Source organism: Eretmochelys imbricata, chromosome 3 (assembly GCF_965152235.1).
Source record: "Eretmochelys imbricata isolate rEreImb1 chromosome 3, rEreImb1.hap1, whole genome shotgun sequence".
Lineage (NCBI taxonomy): Eukaryota > Metazoa > Chordata > Testudines > Cheloniidae > Eretmochelys > Eretmochelys imbricata.
Window position 1 is genome coordinate 34,441,106 of NC_135574.1, and position 9,326 is coordinate 34,450,431.

The window sequence follows — 9,326 nt, forward strand, 5'->3', positions numbered from 1 at the left end:
GAGCGCGGTCTGCCATTTCATGGCTCAGATGAGATTGTTGGATTGAAACACAATGGCAATTACCATGATGTTCTAGAGCTAATCGCTAAGTTTGACCCTTTCTTAGCTCAGCACATCAGTGAACACATAAATCATGGAAAAGGCCATACATCATATCTATCAAGACTATTTGTGATGAATTAATTGCACTGTTGGCAAAGAAGATACTATCAGCCATTGTAGATGAGATCAGAGATGTGGGATATATTTCAGTGTCCATCGACTCAAGACCAGATGTGTCACATGTAGATCAGCTGACTGTCATCTTGCATTATGTGCTACCCAGCGGACCAGTTGAGCATTTCATGACCTTCATAAACATCACCAGCCACACAGGGGAGAAACTTGCCTCATGCCTACTCGATTTCCTCATGGAAAAGGGGATGTCGTGACCAAAACTATAACAATGCAAGTAATTTGAGTGGCAAATATTCAGGGATGCAGGCAAAGATAACAGAGCGCAATGCTTTGGTTGATTACGTTCCATGTGCTGCACACTCACTCAACCTTGTTGACCAATTTTCTGTGGTCTGTTGTGTTGAAGCAGTTTCTTTTTTTGCATTTGTCCAAGAATTGTACAGTCTTTTCTCTGCATCAACCAGTCGTTGGATGATTCTTAGAGAGTCACTGCCAAAGGGATGCCCAGTCTCCACGTCACTCTCAGGGACACGGTGGAGTGCCAGTGTTGGAGCTGTGAATGCAGTTGTTCTGGGGTACCCCAACATCCTTGAAGCACTTGAGAGCATCAAGGATGATGAATCTCAAAAATCAGCAACAAGAAAAGATGCAAAGATCCTGAGTGATGCAATGTGCAGTTTGGAAACTGGTATTTTGTGTGAGGTCTGGAATGATATACTTCAGCCATTCAGCAGCTGCAGTCTAAGCTTGCAAAGTGTCCAGATTGACCTTTCCACTGCTGTAAACCTAATGAGGAGTCTTGGAAGTGTTCTTCAACAAATGCAGGATAGTTTTGATGAGTGTGAAATTTAGGGGGCTGCAAGGACTGCTAACCATAAGTATAAGTCAGCCAAACACCACAAAAGACAGAAGACATGCTACGATGCAACTGCCCACTCATTCAGTAACAAGGAGGCCTTCAGAGTTAATACCTTCATCACAATCATCGACAAATTGAAGAGTTCATTAGAACATCGGATCGAGGCTTACAAAAATATTGACAAAACCTTTTGTGTACTGACAACTTTGTCACCTAACATTTCAAGTTCTGAAGTCAGTGAAGGTATCAAACATCTATGTCAGAAGTACCCAGACGATCTCCCAGTAGATTTTACTAAAGAATTTCTTCAATGTGTTGAATTCACATCACTCTCAGATATAGAGAGAAAAGATGATGAAAGCAAATCTATTCGGATGTACCGAGTTATCACTGAATCCAATGTGATAGAATCTTTCCCAAATGTTGAAACTGCTTTACGGGTGTATTTGTTGCTAATGATCACTAACTGGAGTGGAGAATGTTCCTTCTCTCTTCTAACAAGCAGCAAAAATGTCCTCCGATCCACCATGACTCAAGAGCATCTCAGTACTTTGTCCCTCTTGAGCTTTGAGAATGAAATCGTCAGATCTTTGAATTATGATGACATCATTCATGACTTTGCCACAGCTAAAGCTTGGGGGAGAAAATTGTTTGTTTGAAGAACTGAGTGTAGTGAGAGTAGAATAAACTTGTTAATTTTACATAAATAAGTAATATGTAAATATGTATGTAGATAAATGTTTGATTACTTCATGTTTTTTCCAATATGTAATTCATACTTAGGCCCTTCCTCCCATTAGCTTTAGACCCCTCATTATCTTAATCTGGCCCTGAGTGTGAGGCGAGGATGGGAATTTGCCCCAATCAAAAAATATCTGAGCTGGTGCCACTGGACATTCTTTTGTAGAATTATTACATGGATCTGAAAATTCTGTGTCAGCTTTAAATAAATTGAAAAAATGCATTTTTTATTTAATTAAATATTAAAATGAATAATATAATCAGGGCACTCTTTCATCTGTTGTTTATTTTAATGTTAAATTTGATATAGTTCCTTCTGGCCCCAAACTTTCAGTGTACCATAGATTTTTTCCCAAAGTTGCTTTGTAGAAGTTGTCAGGTGTGAAACTGGAGCGTGTATCTGTAGTGTACGGGGACAACTGCAGATGTTGACACCCTGAAAGTTGTGGGAGATGGTTTAACTCAAAGTTTAGATTCAAACAGGAGGAGGAAAATGGGGTGATACAGTTATAGGGTCAAGGAAGGTTTGTTTTAAGATAAGGGATACAAGGACTTGTTTGGTAACAGAGAGGTGAGGCCGGAGAGTATATCACAAACACATTCTTTATGGGTTTTATCTGGAATAAACATAAGCTTCATCAGCTGCTTGGGTCTGGTTTTCACTAGGGAAAAAAAGTATTTTCTTACCTGGTGTTAGCTAACACATGGTAACTAACACGAGGTAAAATCCTATAGAAGACAAGGCAACTGTGTTTTTAACATGAATTAGAAAGTAAAGCTCCTGCAGTGTCTTTACCTCAACCTGGCAATTTATGTGAAAACTATAAACTTCCTTGTCTTCACTAAGATATTACTTCTTGTTAGTTACCACATGTCAGCTAACACAAAGATCAGACCTTTTTCCGAGTCAAGACATACCCTGAGTAGGGTACTGCCTGGTTACATGTGACTTTAAATATATTGTGCAAGTGGATGTCTGAGAGGATGAATAAAGGACTACAGAGCCTTTCACCTCCAGATTGCCTGATGGTTTGCTTTTCACAAAACTATTGTTTTGAGAGTAAAAATATGTAGGAGCCTAGAAGTGAGTTAGAAAAATAACTGGATTCATCAAGAGTAAGAGAGTAACTGAACTAAACTGAAACAGAGGAATAATTTGATAGATAATTCCAATTCGGTCTGAATCCAAAGAAACTCCATCCTCACCAAACTCTTAACTAGGATATCAAGTTTCAAGTCTACATCAATTGAATAAACTCTTATTGTCTGATTGTAATCCAAAACCCTATTCAGAATTTTTCAAATTAACTCTTGCTTTTGGCGTTCTGTAAATCATAAAACCATTTGGACCCAAAAAGGGACTTTATGAAATTAGAATTATGAGGTTCCACATTCATTATGTCCATGTCAAAATTGCTGCTTGCAAGTAAAAGGATGGTTTTTTTGCAATTGCCAGCTTCTGAAATTTGCCCTGTGCTCTGAAAGTCAAGATGGGTTCCTTCTACCTTATGTATCCTCACCAATACTAGTGAGTCTGTAGGCCAAATGATTCCCTCAGCTACATCTGTGTAACCCCATTGATTGGAGATTATGCTTCTAGCAACACCTGTGCAAATCCAGGGTTGGAAATGGGATTGCACAGGTGCCTCTGAGGGCATAATTTGGCATACAGAATATTTATTACTGGCTGTGATGCATAAGATGGAAGGAATCCAGTGTGACTGTCAGAGCTCTGGATGAGTTTGTGCAGCTGGCAGTTAGAAATGTACTTGCAACTGAGTTCACTGGATAGGAAAATCAGTGAGATAATGAATTTGGAGCCCCACAAGGTCATTTTTACCAAGTGACTTTTTAGGGTAGAAGCATAATTTAGAGGAGGTGCATCTTTTATCAAAAGTGGCTGAAAATTGTACTTGAAAAACTGAAGGGGAGCCCATAAAAGATTACATTACATATATTTGATATCAGAAATGATGTTATTGTTTCTAAACCTCTTTAAATGTAAACTCTTGCCAATGTTTATTTCTATAGAGTGTATGGAATACATAAATACAATAAAGCAGACTTTTAATGCATAGTCACAAATAGCCAGAAAATTGACCTGTTTGCAAGTTACCTTACATGCAAATAAAATAAAAAACTTAAAGTTTTTTATGTTTAACTATTGTCTTGTGTTTAATGTCAAAACTTAAAACAATACAAAGAAATAAGCAAATTTCAGGATCTTTTATGCATACATTTGTGAGTGTATATATACACTGCAGGCCTTACAGGCACTGACATCCTAAACAGTTGAGCAGGTCTCTTAGGAGAAGTTGCTGTTGTATGTTGGACCAATTCTAGGTAATCTCTGCTTAAAACACCAATTTTGCTTCATATTAGTAATTTAACATTGTAAAATGCTCATCAATACCCTGTCATCTCTGAGGGCATACAGGCTTCATTGCATAATATTTCCCAGTCATACATTCTGGTTAAGATGCTTATCTGGAGATTTTTTATGACTCATAAAACTTCTCTATATGAAGTCCATAATGTAAACCACAGATATTATACTGATTTTTGTTATGTCTAGAAAAAAAATCTCCAAGAAGCTTGCTCTGGACTGGACAGCCCAAACAAGACACAAGGTAGTAACTAAAATACACAAATATCTGCACTAGGTATAGATTAAATGCTGATATATTTGTCAGAGGCACAGATATGTAAACATACTCACAGTTGAATCCACCTGGAAAGATTTGTCTTTAAGCTCTTCCGCCTTCCAAAGAGAGCAATAGAGGGCATGAATTGTGTTGCTCTCATTTTCAGTTATAAATGGATAACATTTGAACACATAAAATAGAAACAGACATTATTCACCCCTTCTACATTGCACTGTGGAAGGCTGTGGGGAAGCAAACAGAGGAGGTTCTACAAGCGCAGTGCCGCTTTAAATTGTTGGGGAAGGCTGCTGGAAGCATTGAATAAATGCATCCTCCAGGTGCCCTGGCAATGTTTCCTCTTGAGCGTGTGCTGACCACATTTGGGATAGTGCTGGCTGGCAGGGCAGGGGTTATGGGCAGCTTGTATGCTGTGGTCCCCTCCTCCGGGCAGATTCTCCATGCCTGGCAACTCTGTGCCATGGTCTGTGCTGGCAGAATCTAGATGAATCAAGCCCAACATCTGTACAGTTGCAAGGGAAATTAGTACTTTATTGCTTCATAAAACAGTACACCGCAAAACATTCCTATTAGTTATATGTATATGGAGGAAAGGTTTCATGAAGATCTTTAGAAAAATCTTTAATTACTTATTTATTTTTTAAGCCAATGTAAATCTTTCCGCCACTTTCTCGCTCTCTAGTTCTCTCTCTCTCTCAAAAAAAAGTTTCATTGCTTAATTTTGCCATTGAAAAACAAACAGCACCCCTAAAATAACTAAATAATGTCAGCAGTCACAAGCACCCCTAAAATAACAAAAAATGTACACCACTAGAAATCCTATTTATTTTACTCACAAAAGTAGTTCCACTGACTTCACTGGGACTCTTTAAGTGAGTAATGCAAGCATGTTGGGGGCCCTTTGAAGGAAAACATTTTAGAAAACAAACATTTTAGTTTCAAGTTTCTAATGCTTTATTATACTAATATTACCTGGAGTGGTCTGTCAGGTACCAAAGGAAAGTGCAGCAAAAATAAACTTACATATACACACCAAATGCAGGCACGTGCAAAAAAAATATTAGACTACTTCAAAAATCCTTTATTTTGGAGTAAGAATAAAAAGCTTGTATTAATTTCATTTACTAATTTTTACATTTTTTATTTATATAATGTGCCAGGAAACTAGGTGCATGCAAACACAAACTATACTAACCGTTTCATGAAAGTGAAAAACATACTCATTTTAAAATATTGCTTACCCTAAACCTCTCCTTTTCCCCCACTACACTGAAAGCTATATAGCCATAGGCATGGTACCACCAGGATATTTAAAAACACCAAAGAGTCTTTCGCTGTGAGGTTTTCCTGATGCTATAATCTGTAATGAGGAAAACATCATAACACACCTAACTTCATCAGATCGGGCATTTCATTTTTACTATGTTGTGCAACAGCATGCTGTAAGCACAGAAAACTGATTGTCTTGTATCAACATGGCCTAAATCCAGTTCTTACATATGAGAGACAAGATTACTAATGTTCTTTGTAAATCAGCTGAGATTCAATCTTATTTTCAGTATCTCCACATAAGGAATTGTAAATCAGTCAAAGCAACAAATGAAAGGTGTTCATTATGGCTTAGGATGTATTGTGTTTGGCAAAATGTTCAATCAAAACAGAAACAATAATAATTAAGAAAAGGAGCACTTGTGGCACCTTTTCTTTTTGCGGATATAGACTAACACGGCTGCTAGTCTGAAACCAATAATAATTAACAACATTGACTATGTATGTCGGCCTTCGTATCTTTAAGGTGCTGTACAACAACGTTACTCAGTCCTCATCCCAGTGACTTATGTAAGTAAGCATTATCACCATTTTACAGAGGGGGAGTCAGAGACATTGGGCCACATTCTTCTCTGCACCAAGATCTAACAGCACAGGAGAGAGGAGGGAGCTGGATATAGTTTCTTCATTTTCAAGCTGCCCTGGGCCTGACACGATAGGTCTGCCTTGGGGCTACTCTGATTTACAAAAGCAGGCGTATGTCCCTAAGGAACTATATACCAGCTGTGACTTGGTGTAACAGAGCTCTGCTCTACATCCCAACCCTCCCTCGTTACTCCCCATCACATCTCTTTCCCACAATCCCCACCCCGCCTTGCCAGTAGCTTGAAGGGGGGCAGCTGGCATAATAGCCAGCTCCATCAGCCTTGTACCAGACTTCCTCTCCAAGAGGATAATTCTCAGTTTGACAGCTTTGGCCTGATTCTGATTCTTTTGCACCACTCAGATAGCATAAAGGGATCAGGACAGGAGCAGAGAATCTGATTCATAGGCTGCATAACATAATGAATGTGGTAGGACTGGGAATTGAACTCAGAATTTCCCGATTCAGTTTTGTGTTTATACTTCCAGACCACACAGCCGACAGACTATGATAATATTTACACCTAAAAATCCCATTTATAAGGACAATTGGCTCCATTGGATTACTCCTGATTTACACCAGTGTAAAGCAGATCAGAAATGGGGCCAACATTAGTAAGAGAATATGTGAAAAGGGAACTTGGATTTTGCTGGTAAACAGATGGGAAGGCTGGTATAATTTATTCTCTGGATAACCATCTACCTTTATCTGAAAGAAGGAAGAACAACTGATAACAGTTTGTTCAATTTCTGTGTTATTCTGGTAATGTCTTTTAGTGACTGTGTGCATTTCTTATTATTCAGAACCACTTCATGGAAAGATTGGATTTACATTTTATCTAGACACTGCTCTTACCCAAGAATATCTTTTTCATTTCATTGCTGGCTTGAAAATCTATTATTTGCTGTTCAGCATATTGATGTTTTCATTTGCAGCAAGCTAACTGTAGCACCAGAAATAGGGATAAAATCACCAGCTTTGTCAGTTGTGCATTTTCTTGGAATATAGATGAGCCCCACCAGTTTCCCTCAACCCTGAAGTACTGTCCACCCTGCGTTTGGAAGCTGTGGACACAATCCTGCTAAATACAGCATTTTTCCTGAGAGATGCTTAGTATCCTAAAACTCCCACTTGCACTCTGCACCATTCAGAACTGGGCCTGACATTAGCTCCTTTCTACACTTAAAAAGGTGCTAACATGTTTTTCCTGGTCGGCGCAGAAAGGCTGTAACCACTAAAAAAGTAATTTACAAACCTTTTGAATATGGAACTGAGAATTAGCTGGAAGGGGCCAAATTCAAATCCTGCAGTCTTTATTCAGTCAGATCTCAGCATTTCCCATTTCAAATAGTTTTACATTAATGTGCACTAGGGAACTTTTAGTGAATGCCAGCAAGGTCCACACGGGCCATTTAGTGCACAAGAATGTACACTCCTCTCGTGCAGACTAACACACCATGTAGACAAATCCGGGGAGATGAGAACTTCCTTAACCACATTAATCCGACTGGGGAATTTATCTTCAATCTAATGATGAGACCTTCTTTGGGAAATGGAATTTGTTCATGTGGGAAATTTTTGACATTACTCTGATTCATAGATTTGTGGAGTTTAAAGCCAGAAAGGACCATTAGATCATCTAATCTGACCTCCTGTATGTCACAGGCCATTAAATTGCACCCAGTTACCCCTGTATTGAGCTCAGTAACGTGTGTTTGTTCTATGTTTGTACAGCACTTAGCACAAAAGGCTTCTTGTCCATGACTGAGGCTCCTGGGTGCTATAGGGTTGCCAACTTTCTAATTCCAGACATCTGAACACCCTTATCCCGCCCACTGCCCCGCTCATTCCCTGAGGCCCCGCCCCTGCACCGCCCCTTCCTGGGGCCCCATCCCCACTCATTTCACACACACCCCTTCATTGCTTGCTCTCACCCACCCTCGCTCGTGTGCTCATTTTCACTGCAAAGCCCAAACAGGCATATTTATTGTTTTGACAGAGGTATTATGCTGATTTCAGGTTTTATTTATTACAAGACACTAGAGCTGGCAGCAAAATAGTCAAAAAGGGTCATTTAAAAAAATGAAATTTCACAAAGGTTTTCATGATTCTTTCCCTCCCCTCTCCCATTTTTTGTAACCAGCTCCATGTTTTTTGTTCACTAAAGTTATTGTAATTTTATGTGTGGAATTAGGACCACACATTATCACAGCTGCAATGGGTCCTTTAAAGGCCCACTTCTGAAGCCCGAATACAAATCCATAGAGCACAACCACAGAAATGCACACTTGTCCATATACCTATATAAATAAATCTGTAGAAACTGACTCCCACACCTACATGCAGATATGCATGTGTATTCATGTGTACACATCTAGCATGCACTAACAATATACTTCTACATTATTTATTATTACAATTGTTGCTTAGTCCCGAGAGACCCCAACTAAGATCAGGGCTCCAGGGTGGTAGGTGCTGGACATACACATAAAAAGAGAGAGTCTGCAACAAAGAGTTTATAATGTAGCTAGACAAAGGTGGGGAGAAATGTGTGATACATTGGCTCTTCTGCAATTACTAGACAACAACATTCACTTTTTAAGAAAGAATACATTTCTTTTAGAGTTCCCTTCTCTTTTAAAAACTTGTTATGAAATGAATACACACATAGTTTATGTCACCAAATTTTTTGTGCACAAGCCAGCAAAAGGAATAAAAGTCAAAGAGTTAGGCTGCAAATTTTATTCACACAGCTATATACACATGCAGCAATGCATGCACCTCCCTACACAAAGACACACAGTCTCTTACACACATACAATGCATGCATGCACACACTTGCCTGCACATAGACACCCAGCAGGGAAGGGAGGAGGGTGGTCTGGAGGGGAAAAGATGTGGTGGGGGGGGGGAGAGGACGGGGAGGGAAAGAGGCCAAGGACAAGAGCAGGGTGAGGCACAAGGCTACAGGTGC